The sequence below is a fragment of the Manis pentadactyla genome, chromosome 1, assembly GCF_030020395.1.
Source record: "Manis pentadactyla isolate mManPen7 chromosome 1, mManPen7.hap1, whole genome shotgun sequence".
NCBI classification, from domain to species: domain Eukaryota; kingdom Metazoa; phylum Chordata; class Mammalia; order Pholidota; family Manidae; genus Manis; species Manis pentadactyla.
This window is the reverse complement of record NC_080019.1, coordinates 23,622,975-23,641,607: the sequence shown is the minus strand read 5'-3', so window position 1 is coordinate 23,641,607 and position 18,633 is coordinate 23,622,975. Positions and strand designations below refer to the sequence as shown.

The following is an 18,633-nucleotide window of genomic DNA, read 5'->3' as shown; positions in this document are numbered from 1 at the left end:
ATGTTTGCCTTGCTTTTAAGGAACACCGTGTGGGTAGATAGATGCCCAGTGCTCATAGAGGTAACCCCAGGGCTGTCCCCATTTTATCCACCTTTGCCTGGCATCTCCCATTGGCTTTCACATGCTGGCTTTTGCTCAGGTTCAATGCCTCCTGCCCCCAGTGCTGGAACCTGATGCACCTTCGGCTCCATTTCCTGGCTCTGACGTCGCTTCTCCCATCTGGTCCAGCATCTCAGTGAAGCAGTCTCGGCTAACAACCTGCCACCTGGCCCAGTTCCCACCAAACATGACCCAGCTTCATGGACAGTCCTCTAGCAAACATGACCGATGAAATCTAGACAGAGCAAAATTCAGAGACTATCAGACCTGGAGCGGGCTGAAGCTGGGGTCAGAAAGAAGGTAGATACAGTGACAGGAGTTTGGAAACCTGGGAAAACAGCCATCACCAGCCAAGTCTCTAAGCCAAGTCTCATAGACAGAAATGGGGGCATGTGTGGACAGTGGAGCTGAGGCAGGCGGCTGTTCAGAGCCAGATGGACACAGAAAAGGGCAGAGCCAGGTTGGGGCCAAAAGGGCAGGTGACGGTCAGAAACCAGCACACCTGGAAGAGCAGAGCAGGTCATGAAGTGGGTAAGAATGACTCCGAAGGCCCAGCTTGAATCCTGCTTCTGCAGAGTCTGAGCTAGCTGCAAGGATGTGGGCATTTAAACCTTTTAAGCCCTAATTTCTTCATCTGCAAAGCTGGACATAATGACGCCCACCCATACCCACCCCATAGGTACTCATAAGGCTCCACACTCTGTGTTTCTCTCGCACAAACATGAGATCTAGTAGGTATGAGAACTGCAATGGGGAGGCTTCTTATCTGGGACACTTTGATCCAGAGGCAATAACTTCTTAACTTTTGTGTCTGTGCTCTGGTCCTGCTAAGGCCCTCTGAGTGGAAGAACTCAGGATGTGGCGGCAACTGGCCAGATATTGGGGGAACCTGAGCAGGGGCTCCTGCTACCTGATTAGGCATGAATTCTATCCCCTTTCTCTCCTTGTTGAAATTCTGGCCTCCATGAGACCCTCAAACTCCACACACCCCCACCCCAACCATCCCTCTGCCCCACATACACCAACTTTTCCCTCACCACTCTTTCGGACTACTAAGATCAATACACCTCTCTCCAAACTCTCAAGTCAAGGCAGGAGCTTCCCAAGCTCTCTCTGCAACCCCCTCTCATTCATCAGTTCCTCAGAAATCTCAAGCAATTTCCATTATTGGCAGACATGGTGTTTCCTTGTTGCATGCCACTTACATACAACTGGAACTTGTAGACAAGAAAAATACAGCTGCTATGCAACGGTAACTGGGCTTTTATGCAGCTTCACAGGCAGGAGACTGGCTGCGGAATGCCACACACCTCCTTATCATGGCTTGCGTGCTGGGAGCTCTATTCATGTTATGCATTGTGTATCTTGGAATTTTCCAGGATGTGGTGGAGAGTCATGTTGCTTGCTCTCAGAATTATGCCAAAAAAGCTATTCTTTTTCTTAAGCAAGAAATCATAGGCACTCCAGAACCCTTTTGACTCAGGCAGAGTTAAGGGGTGGGTTTTCCACAAAAGACAGAAATAATGAATTGACACTATGTTAACCAGCCCTCCCCACAGGAGTGGGACCTGCCTGCTCCAGGCCAAGTGTGAGGGCCATTCTGAAGCAGCGGGCCTTTACAGGGGCCCCAGTTTCTTTAGCTCTGGGGGTCCATTATGTATTGGCTGACAGAACTGTAATCATTAGTTTCCTATTTTTTTCAATTAAAATAATTAAGTAGGTGTAGTGTTGGGGAAAGGGCCTGAATTGGCAGCCCGAGAGAGTCGAGCTCTCTGCTTGCCAGCAGTGGGTTTCTGGAGGCGCTGAAGCTGTGTAAGCACTTTGGGGCCAGTATCTTGAGAACTGAAAGCCAGCGAAGATATTTCCCCACAGATGGGAGGAGGAACAGAGGCCTTTGTCTTGGAGATAGCCCGGGCCTCCTGCTAAGGTGGAATATGTCTTGGTTGTCCAGCCACTGGGAGTGGTTGGAGGTTCACACTGCTCTGTGCAACTCCCACACCCGCGGTCCCTCATCAGCAATGCCACACACCAATTTGCCTCCAATTTATCAGCCAGGTGATCACTGTAGGTTCAGGTTTGTCCTGTGAGTGCTACGTGATTCTGCTCTGCCCTACTGTGCAAGTATTGAGGATGTCATGCAAGACAAGGAGGAGGAGAAACGAAGCGAGAAGTCCTTGAGGAGAGGACCTTCTGGGATGATAGCAAAGCTTACCAGCTTTTGAAGGGAAGGCCTCCCAGCCGCCGCTAGGGTGACTTCCAGCTCCCTCCACTCAGGGGGTCACTAGTTCTGCCCCCAAAATAGGCTTTAGCGGGCCCTTTCTCCCCACAACAATCTCTAAAGTTTAGCCGTGGAACTGCATTCTGGGGACCTCTAGCCCTACAGACTTCATTAACAAGATGCAAGCCCAATATCGCTACACACACCTCGCTTTGCCACATCAGCCTGTAAATCAACATTCGGGGCCCCTCCCAGGCCCTCTTCTGACTTTCCCCAGCCTCTGTGTGAATTGGCTTCATCTGATTCACATCCTTTTGGATACTAAGCCTCAAAGCACCCTTCTGTCAAGACCTCAGATTCTCCTCGTGTACCTCTTCCAGTCGATGTGGTGGCTGTGAGGGATCTTGTCCAGAGAATGTCCCTAAACGAGGCGCCAACATTCTCAGTGCAGAGCTCAGAACCAGACTGTGTCAGCCAGTCCCTCCGCACACTGAGATCCACATTTCATTAGAAAAACAGTGGCATGTTACCTCCCTTTGTTAGACACACACCCCACAAGAAATGCCCTCTTGGACCCCCAATTGCCTATTCTTACTCGAAGCTCCTTCAGGAATAAGGTACCCTGTGCCCTGCTCTCTCTCCTCAATACCAGCATCAGTATAAACACGGCCAGATTCATCTTGAAAATTTTATTCCAGTTCAAACTGTACAAGAAGGCGTTAAATAAGAAAATTCTCTCTCCTCCATCTTCCCACCCACCCTGAGGGCAGAGGTTATCATTCTTGTCATTGCCACCACTGTGAGTATAAATAATCTGCTTATTGCCATCGCTGGGTCCATCAACTTCCAGCTGCATCTACTGCGCTCGGCCTGGAGTGATGCTGACACCACAGAAAGTCAGGAAAAGGTGGAGATGTTTCTCCATCTGTACTCGCAGGTAAATCATTTTTCTTACAACCCTCCCCACCTCCTAGGGCCGCCTCTTTAATGCTCTGTGTCTTCTGAACCAGTGGGAGTTTATGCATGTGAGGGTTCACATTAGGATGGGCTTTGATGATGACTGGCAAGGGTGAAAGAGGACCCACAGAATCTCACCTCTGGTGGCCGTTCAGGACATGGGCTGGAGGAACAGCTGGCAGAGTGAAGCAGTCCTTCCTCTGCCATGCTGCATCTTTCCACAGTTTCTTGTGCCCAGGTAGCACTGGGTTGGCTGAGAGCAGGGTCCTAAGGCTGTGGGTAAAAGCAGATAAAACTCCACTTCTGCTCTCCCTATCCAGTCTCTGCTGCTTGAGCACCGTGGTCTACTGAGCGTGCTGGTCTCCCTTCCCAGCCAAGGGCAGCCACGGGTCATGTGGGTCAGCCACGCCACTTCACAGGTGTTAGGGACCTGGAGAAATGAGGCAAAGCCAGGGTACTGGATGGGGGGAGACATGTCTGGCCTGAGTCTCCCTGCTCACCTCTCATCTGCTGTACCTTCTTCCATTGCCCCAGAAATCCAAGGACCTCTTCTTCCCTTCTTATGTCTGCCTAGCAGACTGTCATGATGACACAGGACAGAAAACCAGTGGCCTTCGGCCATCCGCATCACAATCTCTCACTGCCTTTTATGCCCTAAGTCTTCAACTTGAGTTTGCAGAGGCTTCTCCCTCTTGACCTAGGCTGCCCAATAGGGTAGTTTCCAGCCACATGTGTGGCTATTCACATTTAAATTAATTAAACTTACATAAAATTAAAAGTGTTCAATAGCCACTTGTGTCGGGCAGCAGAGAAATGGAGCACTTCCGTTACTGCAGGAAGTTCTGATCTCAACTTTGTGCCTGACTCCTTTTCTGGCTCCAGACTCCCTTCCCCGCCATATTCCCATTCTGTTATTAAGGCACAAAAAAACACAATTTCTTTTGTTTAAACCTCTTCCCTAGTCGAGGTTCCAGCCATCTATATATAAGGAAAGTTTGCTCAAAGGTTTTCCCTGCCCAAAAGGGCCGCCTCTTCACCTCTGATCAGAATTGTACCTCTGCCTGAATGCTGAATCATTGGAGCGATTTCTCTTTTTCTTCTGGGCAGGCAGGGGGCAAGCTAGCACCCCCAGGGGCCAGTGGACCAAAGGCCAAGGAGAAAACTAAGGGTTTGACTTGGGTGGCAGTCCAGAAGAGTCTGTGTACAGACACTGATGATCAGAGCTGGGCTAATCAGAACCAGGTTCTTGGGCAAAGCAGGAAAGACGGTGTCTAAGGATTTGCAGACAGAGAGAGAGAAGTGAACGGAAGCTTGCTGACTTCAACTCTCTCATTTGAAGACAAAAACTCTGAACTGGTTAAACAACCTGTGCAGTTAATGACAAAAGTTCTCAAATCTGTGTAATGCCAGAATATTGGCAGAGCTATTGACCCAGAAATGGGATAAAAGTAAATTGAAGAAAGAGAAAAAATAAAGGTCTTGCCAATGGAATAAGCACATTTCACAATAAGTTTACTAAAGAATGGAATTATTTTAAATAAATCCAATTTTCCTTTTAAACTTCCAGCATGTAAGTGGAAAGTTACCCTTAACAGTGAAGCAAGAGTTAAAATGCATGAGTGTGTGTGTGTGTATTTTAATAGGAAAAAATCCAATAATGTTTTTTTTCATTAAACACTAGCAACAATAACCCATGTTGAAAATAATACATCTTTCTACTCAAAAAGAAAGCAGTGATGGCACATAGTAAGCAATAAATAAGTACTAACTGATTGAAAAGAAATCACAAAATGAAAATACAAATTACGAGTCTGTGCCTCTGTTGGCCATTCCCTCTCCAGGCTAACGTGTTGTTTATTTTCCTGGTGACAGCTTCTCCTTCCTTAAGGGGTTCTTAGAGCTTATTGAGGCTGGGCTTGTGCTCATTAGAGATTAGTCTGTACCCCAAGTGCTGGTAGCTACAGAAACAAGATGGCAGACGCAAAACTTCATTTCTTTTCATTTTATGGTGGGTGAGATTTAACTCATCATTCCCTTTAATGAGGAATTCTATGGCTGGTATTGCAGTAAGTGGAAAGCTGCACATGTGGGTCAAGTTGTGTGTTTGAGGGGCAAAAAAAGAGGGGCACCTGCTGGTTAGGAATGTCTAACCAGGCAGCCTAGTCCGTAAGCAGGAGCTGTGACTACTTGGGCTAAATGTAGCTCGTGTGTGATGATCATATGGGCAATAGAAGCAACTGCTGTAGTGGGCATTTGTCATTTGTGCTTCCAAGTGTCCGTTTCTCTTTCTTCTGATGAAAGTGACCCCACAGATTGCTTTGGAGGGGGTGATGTTTCTCTTCCCTCTTTCAATATTTTTAAGTGAAAGGTTAGTAGCCATAACAAAGAGACTCCAAATTGTAATGTCTCAAACAAATAGAAATTTTTTCTCTCTCATATAACAATCCAGAGCCAGTAGACAAGCTTCATACAGTCACTGGGGATATAGACTAGGAGGGTGGATCTGCCATCCTCAGTGAGTGGTTTCCAAGGTGCCCCAGTTTGTGCCAATTCCACCCAGCAGGAAGGAAAGGGAGCAAGGAGTGCCAGCCCTGTGACCCTGTAAATGACTACATATCACTTCACTCCATTCCATTGTGTGGACATGGTCATCTGGCCATACTTGGCTGCAAGGGAGACTGGAATTTAGAGTCTCTAGCCAGGCCCCATGTGTTCCAGCCATGCTCTCACCAAAAGATGAATGTATAATCCAAGCTAAGGTAAAGGACCCTCTCCCTAGAAATTTGAATGGCAAAAAGACTGAAAATGGTTGGAGCCACTCCACCCCAGGGGCAGCCTTCTGAAGGGACCCTCCATTGATTTCTGCCTCTTAGACTCCTGGAACTGCCCTAGTTCCTGTCTGGTTTCCACCTTTCCCTATGGCATTGCTGTAAGGACTGTCTCTGCTTAAGCTAACCAGAGTTGGTGTTCACTGCTCGCAAGAAAGGTGTGACTGATCTAGCTACCTCTTATAACCATCACTGCTGTTCATTGAATTTCAAAGATTTCTTGTGCATCTACTATGTGCCAGGCAATGTTCTAGGCATGAGGAAACATTGTAAATGAAACAGAGTTAAACCCTGCCCTCACTGAGCAGTCTTTCACAGACGCCTCTTCTGATTTCCTGCGAGTAAAACTCCTGACCCTTGGGGCTCTCTGTTCTCAGTTCCTTTGGTGGGAGGCTCAAACTCCAGGTAGGACTCGGCAAGTTTCCCACAAAGGAGAGTGGGCAGCGAGGAGATTATCAATACCACTTATGCGTTCTCTGCACATTCTCCTTTTTATTTTGCCTTCTTTTTATGTTTGCAATATGTAAATTAATTGCCAGTGTATCTTGCAAGTAGGTTATGCCCGGGCAGCAATTTGACTATTGCTCTGCAGCCTCGATAACTCCACCAGCTATAAGCAAAAATTTGGTGACCAGTTGTAATTTGCATATTAGCGAGCATCAATGTACTGCTTTCCCGTGAACCCGAAGGAGAATTCAAACTCCCTCAGGCTATTATTATACGCATCCAATACCAACAAGCACATTCAGAACCAGATACTTTCATTAAGGTTGCCCCTTTTCCTCATTGTCATGCAAATAGCCCAAATCAAGGCATCTAAAAAGTACTGGAGAGGTGACAGGAGAGCATCTTAAGTAAAAAGTCAGCGTTCAGGGCATTCCTTGATTAATTGGGAGTTACTGCAAAATACTCCAGGCTTCAGCCAATGGGAACTTGCTGACACCAAATTATCTTTGCATACCCTCCAGTAATGTGAGAAACTCCCTCTCCGTGCTTGTGTCAGTTCTTTGTGGGTGTTTTTTCCCCTTTCCCTTGAGGAGTGGAGGTGGGACGGGAGAAAGGGTGGGGCTGGGAAGGAGTTGCCAGCTGCAAATATTCAGGCTAAAGAGCAGGGCGCTGAGGCCGGCGGCGCGGGTGTGTCTGGCTGCGTGCGCGCAGGTGGACCTGTGCACTTAATAACAGCAGCCTAACAGGTTTCAACCCTGAAGATATGGGGTGGAAAGATGGCATGAATAATTCAGCCAGTACAGGTCCTAAACCCACGTCCTCTCTCCTGAAGAGGAAAGCCACAAGCCTCAGACCAAGTTGCAAGCCTACCAGAGCTGAAGCTCACTCTTTCAGAGCTTCCTGACTAAGTGCTGTGTAGGTGGGAAAAGCCTTATTACCATGTAATTTTGTTGGGAGCAGACTTCCAAGTACCTGCTTTCCTTTATATTCACATACACAGGAAAAAGATCAAAATACGTTTTATTTCCTAACAATAGCCAATTTGGCTATCATTATTGTAAAATCCTGAATTTGAAGACAGAGTGCCCAACTGACTCCCCACGTCTCTCCCTTCCGTACGTGAATATCTTATTTATTGCCTTCTCTGTAATGAACTTCGCGATAAACAACAGAAAAAGTAATTTGTTTTTTGACAATGCTGAACCTTTGAATAGAGAAAAATCACACAGTTGAACACAGAGCACAGTCCTGTGTGGTAAGTGGTATCCATAGCAACCAATAGATTTTTTTTTTTATGCTAAGTCTGGCCTTTAAAAACATTTCACGTTTACCACTGAGAAAAAGATGGCCTTGATTTAAAAATGATACAACAAGTACCTCGAATGGGCATGCTTTCTGCTCTGAGCTGCAAACACAATTAGGAGGCATCTCCGCAGCGCCAAAGCACCTCAATAGTATCTGTGTCATCCTTGCGGAACATCAGGGCCAGCCTGAAAAAAGAAAAGAGGTTGGGCGCGTTGTATTCTGCTGCCCGGGCTGAGCCAGTTTGTTTTGCACTCATTCTCCTTGTGTTTAACACCAGGAGTGAAAAACAGGGAGTAAAAATAGCACGTTTGCCTCTTATCTTAGTCTGTGATCATGGTGACAGTGAAAATATTATGGCCTGCTTATCTTGGGAGTAGCTCCAATCACACCCGCTTATTATAACTTGAAATAATGGAGGGAGAAATACCTACCATACCAGCTTTAGAAGAAGGACTCTAAATTAGTTTCTGTTCACATTTAGAAAGTTGAGCACCAAAAAAGGAATGCGGTTGTGGCAAAGAGGATGTGGCTTTAATGATACACTTGAATAAAAGGAGAAAGGACAGGCTGCCTTCTTCTTTAAAAAGAAAAAAAAGAAAAAGAGAGAATTTGATCAATGATGCATTAAAGGGACGAAATGCAATTAATGTCTTGGGGAGGAGTTTATTTTGCTGCGCCATTTAGAAGTGCTTTGATAGCTCCCCTATGATGACATTTCTATTTCCTTTTGTGAGATGGGTTGTCCTTTATTCCTCAAAATGGGATTATACTGGCTATATCAAAGAGTTAGAGAAACTTCGATAAACTTACTACCTCTGAAGATACTTTCTGCTGAAGTGCTTTGGCGGGTGACTGGTGTTATGGGTTGAACTGTGCCACCCTCCAAATTCACATGTTGGAGCCCTAAACCTTGATACCTCAGATTGTGACTTTATTTGGAGATAGGGCCTTTAAAGAAGGGGTTACATTCACCTGAGTCTGCTACTGTCCTAATCTAATCTGACTGGTGTCCTTATAAAACGAGGCAGTTAAGACCCAGAGAGACTACAGGGGTGACCTGCACAGAGGGAAGGCGATCCAAACACACAGCAGGAAGGTAGCCATCTGCAAGCCAAGGAGGGAGGCCTCAGGAGAAGCCAAACCTGCAGACATCTTGATTTCAGACTTCCAGTCTAGCACTGTGAGAAACTAATTTCTGCTGTGTCAACCACCCAATCTGTGGTATTTTGTTATGGCAGCCCCAGAAAACTAATGCAACGGAGTGGGGAGCGAGGCATCCTTTCATAGGAAGGAGAGCTTCTCAGAAGCTGTGTTAATGAGTACAATGGGGAAGGTCAGGGCTGAAGAAAGCATCAGTTGGTTGTTCTACCTTGCCTGAAGTGTGGAGGGTTTTTTTGGGGGTATGGGGTATTGACTTCATAAATACCTCTCCTACCTTCTCTGACTCAACCATGTGTATTTGCTTGTGGCAAGCAAGATAGTTTTGTGATGCTTCACTATTGGCTTTGATGGATCAAGAATACTTTCTGAGTCATCAATAGTTTCTAAAGACAAAGGCTTACACTTCCTTCAAGCGCCCAATACCTGAGAAGTAGCCCCAGCCCCCAGTGGTGATGCTGGGTGGGAATGTGGGAAGGCAGGGATGCTGCACTTCGGTTCTCACATTCCTAAGCTTTGCTGGAAGCCTGGGCCTCAGCCCAGGATCACACATCAGCCACCTGCCCAAAGGCACAAGCCGTTCATCTTTCCCCAGATAATTTTCTTCTTTCAGTCCACAAAGAGCTCTGGGCTATCTTTGGCCGGGAAAAGAATGTTGACTGTTTCACGCACTGAAACATAAATCACCCTCTCTAGGCCTTGTTAACTTTTACTTATAAACTGTTTTAATGTAGAACTGTCAGGACCCTGTGAAAATAATGGGTGGTGACAGGTTTAGGATTAAAATCTTCTCAGGTAGTTAGGATGGTGAGTTAGGTTATAAATTGCTTTTAAAGAGCTGAGGCATGGACTATGTGCTTCGTATGCATACTCCAAATGGACACCAATGAGGCAGCTGGGACAAGTATATGCTAGTAATTCATCTTAATTATTTGTCAGCAAAGCCATCATAATAAGAGATGTCTTTCACTTTGATTAAAATGACCCTTGGTAATCTCTAAAGGATGTTGTATGAAAAGCACTGAAAGAGAGAAGCTGAGTCTTCTGGGGCTTTGGGTTTTACATCTCAAGCAAGGAGGCCTGAACCAGAAAAATATACGAACGCATTTAAGATATGGCTCAAATGTCCAATTATAGATGCATCCATAATTCTCTCTGATGACCTCATTTGCTTCAGTGCCAGGGCAGCAGTGGCCTCGTAATTTCTCTCAAAACTTATAGCTCAGGGCTTCCGAACAAGGATGGCTGTTTGCTTACAAGAGATGGGACTCTGACCAGGACTTGTCATTGCACCCCAAAACAGAGGCATGGATTGTGTCATATGGAAGTTTGATGGGCAGGCAAAGCAAATAGCAGCCATCTCCAGCCATTGAGAGGCAAATAATTCCCTCAGGGGGGCTAAAAAAGAGCAAATAGATACCATCAAGATGAATGAAACTTGAAATGGAATCTGGGCAAGGACCACACTGAGCCCTGGGTGGGGATGGAAGAGCACACCCATACTCTTTAGAACTCAGGCCCAGAAGTTCGGCAATCCTGTCCCTCCCGACTCACAGGAGCACAGTGGTTGCACAGAAGCACCCTAGGTGAGGTGAAGAGGTCAGACTATCAGGATCTTTTATTCATTCACTCATTCATTCATTCATTCAACAAAGTTAATTTATGGCTACTGTGTGTGACACTACTTCAGGGCCTGGGATACATCTGTGAACAAAACCAACAAAATCTATCTCCTCACAGAACTTACATTCAGGGGGATCAGCTTTGTGCCATCAAGCCTCATCCATCAAATGGGACCAAGGCTATTTATGTGATTTGTTCCTTGAGACAAGAGCTGCCTGGGAAGGGGACCCTCAGGCAGCTGGGAAAATACTTGCCAGGAAATGAGCCACAGGGACTGGCTGCCTCAGAAGCACACATCCTCTGGCCAACACTTCTGGATGGGGAAGCCTTTCTGCATCTTAGAAGAAGCCCTACAATTCAATAATAATTCACTAAGATGTTTCTGACTCTTAACCATGTAACTATAGCTACAGACAAACTGCCTTACAGGACTTCAGAGAACCATCTGCTAGACTTTAAGCGAGAGGATTATAAATCATTCAGTAACATGTCTAGGAACGTTCTTTCCTCCAAAGTTGCAGCTTAAAAAAAAATCATATGTAGTACCATCAGCTTACTTCACCATTCTTTTCTTGGTGAATTTCTTGCCCAGGACCTCTCATTCAAGGGCAGAAACAAAATGGAATTTCACTAATGTGGTGCACAATTTTCACAAATATTATATCCTGTATGCAAATTTAAAGTAATTGGAAATACTGTTCCATAGGAATTTTAACTAAGTTTTCTTCTCAATTAAATTTATAAGACTATGTCCATTTCATTCCAAAGAATCATGAGCAGATTCTCAAATTCACAACTGAAAGATCTACATCTAAGTATGTACACCTAAGACCCAAGGGTAAGATTATGCAGGAAAATAAGATTTCCAGTCAACTATCTTTAGGAAATGTACTTTGTAGATTGTATTTCTAATATTAAAATGCTCCATTTAGTAAACATTTGTTGAGTTCCTGTACTGTGCCGATCCCAGTCCCCTCCAGGAGCTCTTAATTTAGTGGAGGAGAAAGATGTGAACACAGAGTTCCATAGAATAAGATATGTTATAAAGAAGTATATTTCAAGGTACCATGGATGCATAATGGCGGAAGCCCTTAACTCTGCCTCTGCATGTGCTTCTCAGAGGAAAGGACATTTGCACTTCCTTGAGGAATTCCCAGCAACTACGAACAGCAATGTGAAAGTCAGAAGGGAAAGAAGGAACATGGAACACTCTGGCAACTGCAAGTGCATCAGCAAGGCCAGGGTTCCCATGAGCGAGTGACAAAGACGGAGCTGGGCTTATCAATCAAGGCCCGATGATGGTACGTCCTTTCAAATATACCTGGGGATTTCGACTTGATCTTAAAGGTAACAAGCAGCCTTTGGAGGAAGGTTACTTTCTTCTGATTCACCTACACTGGCTCACTCTATCATCTCTTAAATAATGGGATTCCAAGATGGTGTGCTCAGCACCCATGACACAGGGGGAAGCTAATACATCCACCTGAGGATCAAGCCTTGGAAAAACAGTGTAGTGGTCTAGGAAAGAAGAAGCTTTATCAGATAGAAGGAATCAAATGAGACATTGGTCCCAACGTTAGAAGCTTGAAATCCTGAGGCCCATTGGCCCAAACAATGTTTCTTAGCAAAGTCCCTAAACCACACGGTATGAAACTTGCAAGAAACTTGTTAGGGTCCAGGGAGGGGGCTGACAGCCAACTAATACACTCTGGCTTTTATATTTCTCTCTGCCCCTTGGCACTTTAAGAAACAAAAATCATATAAAGAATAATGTCCAGGAAATATTTTTCTCTAGATCATGCCCAAACTACTTTCAGATGTGATGAGATGGCATTCTGCCTTATTTAACAGGCCTGGAAATGAGGAGTAAATGAGTCGATATGACTGGAGAATTTTGAAACCCTTTCTTTAAATGGCACTCATTTGTTTTATGGTATGGATGGGGTGAAATTTAGAAAATCAAAGTTGCCTTTCAATGTGGAAAAGTTGATTCTATTGACTGAATATTTCTTCTTGGACTCAATCATAGTTTTTCCTCAAGCATCCATCAATTTCTCTGAATGCTTTATGTTTTCTTTTAAATACCATTTTCTGGCTTCCACCATGGAGGTATTTTAACCAACTAATACTTCTGTGGAGATGGAAGGTGCTGGAGGACTGAAAAGAGCCCTGTCAGTTCTCCCTACTCCATTCTGGGCTCTGACAGTGTTTTGATTTGTAAGGTGGGACAAAGCACTTAACCTTTGTGTCCCCAAAAGCAAATGATGAATTCTGCCCTCTTTGCACTGTTTATTAACAGATGGGAGTTGCACATGATTAACTGCTCTGTTCCCTCGTTTTTGTGACCGTGAGATGCCAGCCTCGCCAGAGGTTGCTTTGCAGAATGTACAGCATGCCGAGGCTCAGAGGAGGTGGGCAGCAAGTGCCCGCTGATGATATGACGATGATGAAACTCACTTGACTTCTCAGCAAATGCCACACTGCTCGCCGCCGCAGGATAACACTTGTGGAAGGTGAGTCCTATCTGCTCTGGAGTGCTGGAGGAAGCTGCAGAGGTAGAAAAGGAAATTGGGGGCTCACCAAGGCGAAACACACCCTACTTCGCCATAGCAAAGCCACCCATAATAGCTAAATTGGTTCAGGACCAAATGGCAGGTCAGATCTTTGATGAATTACTGGAGAGTAAATCAGCTAAGTGCTGTTGACACTTGGCCACTAAACCCAAAGGGGATTCTTTGACCTGGCAAAAACACTCATCATCAAGATCTTGGCACCTGAGAAAAGAAGCAGTAAAGTTCTGGAGAGTCTAGCCCTCCCTTTTAAGTTCACTTTATGAACCTTTATGTCAGGTTGCTCCGAAAGCCTTCCAAGCAGCAGCCAAGGATTCCTCTTTATTCCCAGTGCCTGATAAGATGAACTACAAATTCTCCCTTGATGTATCTGAATCCATTTAAAGTTACAGGGGGAAATATTTAGGACTTCCTCTAAACCAGCATTTTCTAAAATGTGTTCCACAGAATACTAGTTTCCAAGATGCTCTTCAAATTAGAATTCCTTGATCCAGTAAGCTTGGAAATGCTTTCTAAATTATTTCCAAGTGCTGGGGATATGGTGATAAACAAGTCATTCAGTGCCTGGATTCTCATAGAGGGTGGATGAGGTAACATCAGAGAAAAGGCAGAGATGGATTCTGTGAGGCCTTATAAATAATAGTAAGGACTTTGGCTTTTATGATTCAAACAGGTAGTCACTGGAAGGTTTTAAACATTTTCTGTCTAATACATAGTGGAATATGAAACTGGGAACTTCTGAGAAGAAATCTGTAAAGCTTTGTTCACTCCATTTATTCCAACTTATTTGACTTACAATACCTTTAGCACACTGGAAACACAATTTTGAACTTAGGAGAAAGAGTCCTTTGCTTCATGTTAATGTTCTTATACCCTTTATGCTTCTTTAACATCAAGATGCTGCTCCTGACCCAGGGCTTTTGCTGCAAATTGTTCCAATTTTGAACCTTGTGTACATCCATACTTTTCCCCACTTCTCTGTTCACAATGTTGAATTTTTATTATTTGAATACATTTATTTCTTCTCCTACATTAGTTAGGATAGGTTAAATGCTATAATTAAGAGACCTGATAAATGAACACTGGCTCAGATACCATAGAAATATATTTCTTGTTGATGTAATAACCTTACAGGGCAGGTGAATAAGTTGGTAGTATCTTTCCTCCATTAAGTCATTCAGGGATCCATACCAATGGTAGCTTTACTGTTTTCATTACATGGTTTTGGAGGTTGCCTTGGGACTCATTTTCATTCTGCCCTGACAGTAGAGGAAGAGAGCACGGAGAAGTATATATATGCATGTGTGTGTGTGTGTTGTGGTGGGATGGGGGCAGTTATGGGTTAGGACTGGAAAATCAACACTTCTGCTCATATTTAGAGCTAGAAATAGTCACATGACTCCACCTAGGTGCAAGGAAGTTAGGAAATGTGGTCCCAATGACATTCTATACCATGGAAGGTTGCTTGAAGTCTGTTGAACAGCTACCCATTTTTCCTATGTACTTATCTATTACCAGATCTTTGAAGGAAAGACTCTGTTTTCATGCATTTATTTTTGTTAGTTTCATAATGGTGCTGGCATGAAACAGATGTACAATAAATGTTGGCTGACATAATCAAAAGTACCTAAAAAAATATCTCAACCAGGAGTATGAAAAGAGTTGAAGAAACCATCAAAAAACAGAATAAGGCAGCTGTCATGGTATTTCAGTTCCAAGAGATAGACATTTGCAGAAAGTGATCAAATTTGAAGTTTAATTTCTCCCATGATTTATCTAAAGGAGGCTTTAAGCAAAGCAGAGGAGAATTTAAAGACAGGATGGGATTTTCTAATGCTTATGTGCAAGTGAGGAAAGTTCTTTCTACATTTCTTCATTGTGTTTTTGGCTTGGAACCTCACAGAGCAGCCTGAAATGCTGTCAGACATCTTGTGGGTCATAAATCACACAGAGGCATGGTGAACACTAATCAATGGAGTTTCTAACTTTTTGGAAAAGTGGAAAGGTGCTTATGTAACCCTGCTGGGGAAGGCCATTGGCAGCTTGCCTTGTTTATCCTGAATCTGATTCCCACTTGGAGGCCCCTCAGCTCCCTGGACCCTTTGGCTCCGATGGCACCGGGGAACATGCTGGAATTTGCAGTCTGTGGACATCCAACTTCCCTACATTATCTCATTCTAACCATAGTTCATTTTGCAATTGGACTTAACAGGAGAGAGGTGTTTACAGTGTGGCACGTTGCAGCACTGCTAACATTTTCTCTTCTGTAGGAGTAAGAAGAGATGGGAGCTGGACCAGAATGAACATCTATCATCTGGGACACCTTCCTTCCTAAATGTGATCATCATACCTCTTCAGAGAAATAAAGCATTTGGTGTGCTCATTTTGTCTGATCCAGAAGTTTTCAATTCCTACCCCTTAACACCTCCACGATATGATCTTAAAGCAAAGAACATCTGAGAAGAAACAGCCTGTACTTTAGTCCTCTAAGCTGCTCTGTCTTCCCTATTTATTATCTACATCCAGAGACAGCTCAATGCTCTGGGCTTTCTTTATTGGAAAAATGGGGTGGAAATGTGTTTTTCTTTTCTGCAGAACCCAGGTGGGGAGAGGCACTGGCAGGTTAGTACTCCAGATATATGATCCATTGAACCAGTCCAGCAAATTTCAACAGGGCGAGATATCAAAACTGCCCTTCATGGACCAGGGAGAGTTAAGTGGGAAAGAGATAAAAATATGTGACATAAGTGATCAAAGCAATAAAACTCACTACTCAATTAGTCACTCAGAGAGGCAGGTGGTAGAGGGGAGCGGTGCTTGGGAAAAGTGTATATTTGCTCTGTAGAGATCCTAGTCATGTCGAAGTGTCACCCTAGCCTGCTTGGCTCAGCTGCAGAATTCAGGCTGGTAGTTAATTTTGTAGGAGATCCTCCAACTTCAGTTCCCCTCCCCACTTACATTTCTTTAAAATATTAACCAGTTAAATTAAGGAAATCCATCATCTTATGCAAATCCTGCCTCCCTATTTTGACAGCAGTAAAGGGAAACAGCATTGAACCATCTCCAACTATCACTGGTAATTTGGCTTTCTTAAATTTTCCACAACTACCACTATAGGATACACTAAAAGCAAAATTCCTTCAAGATCTATTGGCACCTTCTAGAAAATTATATGGATGTATGTTTTTCGTCTTAACAGTCTATAAGCAAGGTCCTAATATTAGGCATTTCTGACAGCAGCTCCTGACCTGACCCCAGAGGGTATTCTAGGAAACCCAGAAGTAGGACAAAATTAGGTGTGCCCCAGAAAACCTGGTCTGTCATTGAGAAAGAGCAATTTATATTTGGAGGAACTGGCGTATGTTAATAGCCACTTTTGAATTTTTCCAATCTGGTCTAAATTAGCCCTAGCACTGCCAAGGTCTAGCTACCTAATGAGAACAATTATTTCTGGATTTCAATTAAATTGAATTAAAGAAGTATTTTATTTGTTTTTATTTGCAATTTTTTCATTATAAAAGTAATACAGTCACATTATAAAGAATATGAAAAATATTTGGAAAGAAAGACTCCCATAATCCCTTGCCCTAATAAGACCACTGTATCAATCTTAGCATAACTGAATAATATTTAAAGAGTATCTACAGTGATAGATGCAGTATGGTAGGACAAAAACTACAGCAACAAAAGCATAAGGTAAGAGGTTTTCAGGCTAGTTGGGAAGGCATATATCTACATGTGCATATAACTGGAGTAATAGAATACTCCAGTATAAGATACAATCAAAATCACTGGCTTAGGGCTTTAGAGGGAAGAAATAAATAAGAGTTAGCAGTCAGGGAGAGCCCCACTGAAGTCACAGAAAATGAGCAGTACTATACAGGGTGGACAGAGATGGTAAGGGAGAGGCTGATGGGTTAGCCAGGGCAGGGGGAAGACTGGTGAGAGGGGTGATGGATGGTGAAGCCTGGACAGAACTAGGCTCTTGAAGGGTCTGCCTTATTCCTGTGTCTATTCCCAAAGCTTGGCACTGTATCTGGCACATAACAGGTGTTGAGATGTTCAAGGAAGAATGAGTGAATTAATTAAACTGAATGAAATCCAGGTGACATGCAAAACTAGAAGTAAAGAGAAACTAGTATCTACTGAGTACCTTTCTTAAATCCAGCACTTAATGAATGCTTTCACTTCATCCTTCTTTTAATCCTGTGAGTTATGCTGTATTATTCAATGCTTGCAGATGAAACTGAAGTTGAGAGGAATCACACAACTTGTCCAAGGTAAATGGCAGAGTCAGTTCTGCCTGACTTCAAACACATATTCTTGCGAGGGGTTGGGAGCACAAAGCATGAACATCAGTGAGTTCTTCAATGCAGAGAATATAAATTCAAAGAAAGCCCATGGTTGAGTTTGGGGAATTGCCTACAGGTAAAGACAAGAAAGAAAAGAGGTGAATGGAAAGGTATGATGGAAACCAGGAAATTTGTTAGGTGATGATTTCTACCAAGGGAGAAGAAAATGTCCTTAGGAAAAGAAAGCTGACATGTTCAAGACTTGCAAAGGACCCAAGAATTGGGAGCTATAGGAAGAGTGACCAGTGACCTCTGAGAGTGTATTGCAACTAAAGGATGGAGATGAAAGCCACACAGCAGGGAGTTACAGGAAGAGTGGCTGATGACAAAATACGGAGAGAAGCACACACTCATTTGGGAAGCTTCTTCCTGAAAGGAAGTTGAGGGCAAAGGGGACCAGGCAATGTTTTCTCAAGTCAAGGGAAACTTGTTCATTTGTAAAGATGTAGCACAGACAATTGGGGCTCACTGAATAGCCCAAATGCTTTCCCACTTTTTTCTAGTCCACTTTGCAAAGAGATTGGGGATATGTGGTTATTCCTGACCATGGACTATGAGCAGGGGTGACATGTAACTCTGGGTGGAGGCTATTAAGAGCCAGTGAGCCTTCTCCATCACCTGGCATCCCCAGAGGTCACATGTTTCAGATAACATCACTTCAGAATGGATGAAGGCCCCCCCGAACCCTTACCAGACTTTGTGAAGGTGAAACATAAGTTTTTGCTGTGTTAAGCTGCTAAAATTTAGGGTGTTGTCTGATGAAACGGCTAGTGTCAATTATTCTGACTAAAGAGAGGATGGCATGAAAAGAGAGGGACAGGAAAAGTCTGAGAGCAGCATTTGCCAGGATTCAGGAAGGAATGGGAAATCGAAAGAACAGTTCATCCCTTGGAAGTGGGAGAAAGGCTGAGAGGACAAGAGGCAAGACTGAGGGCCTCCACCGGAAGATCCAATCTTCTCAACAAGCAGAAGGTGAGGGGTTAACCCTTGAGCTTGCCAGGTGGGGGTTGACTTGGGGCTGGATGGGAGACCGCAAGTTCTGATATAATCGCTGGGCTCTCTAAGCTAACTCGAGA

General features: G+C 44.1%; 1 long non-coding RNA gene across 1 annotated transcript; it reads right to left on the bottom strand.

The window, feature by feature from the left end:
- Positions 1-3,064: 3,064 nt before the first annotated feature.
- LOC118913685 (uncharacterized) lies at positions 3,065-17,510 on the bottom strand. The gene is made up of 3 exons (XR_005025288.2): positions 17,359-17,510; positions 7,927-8,039; positions 3,065-3,547 (listed from the first exon to the last, which is right to left on the bottom strand). It is a non-coding gene; the product is annotated as an uncharacterized LOC118913685 (long non-coding RNA).
- Positions 17,511-18,633: the final 1,123 nt, after the last annotated feature.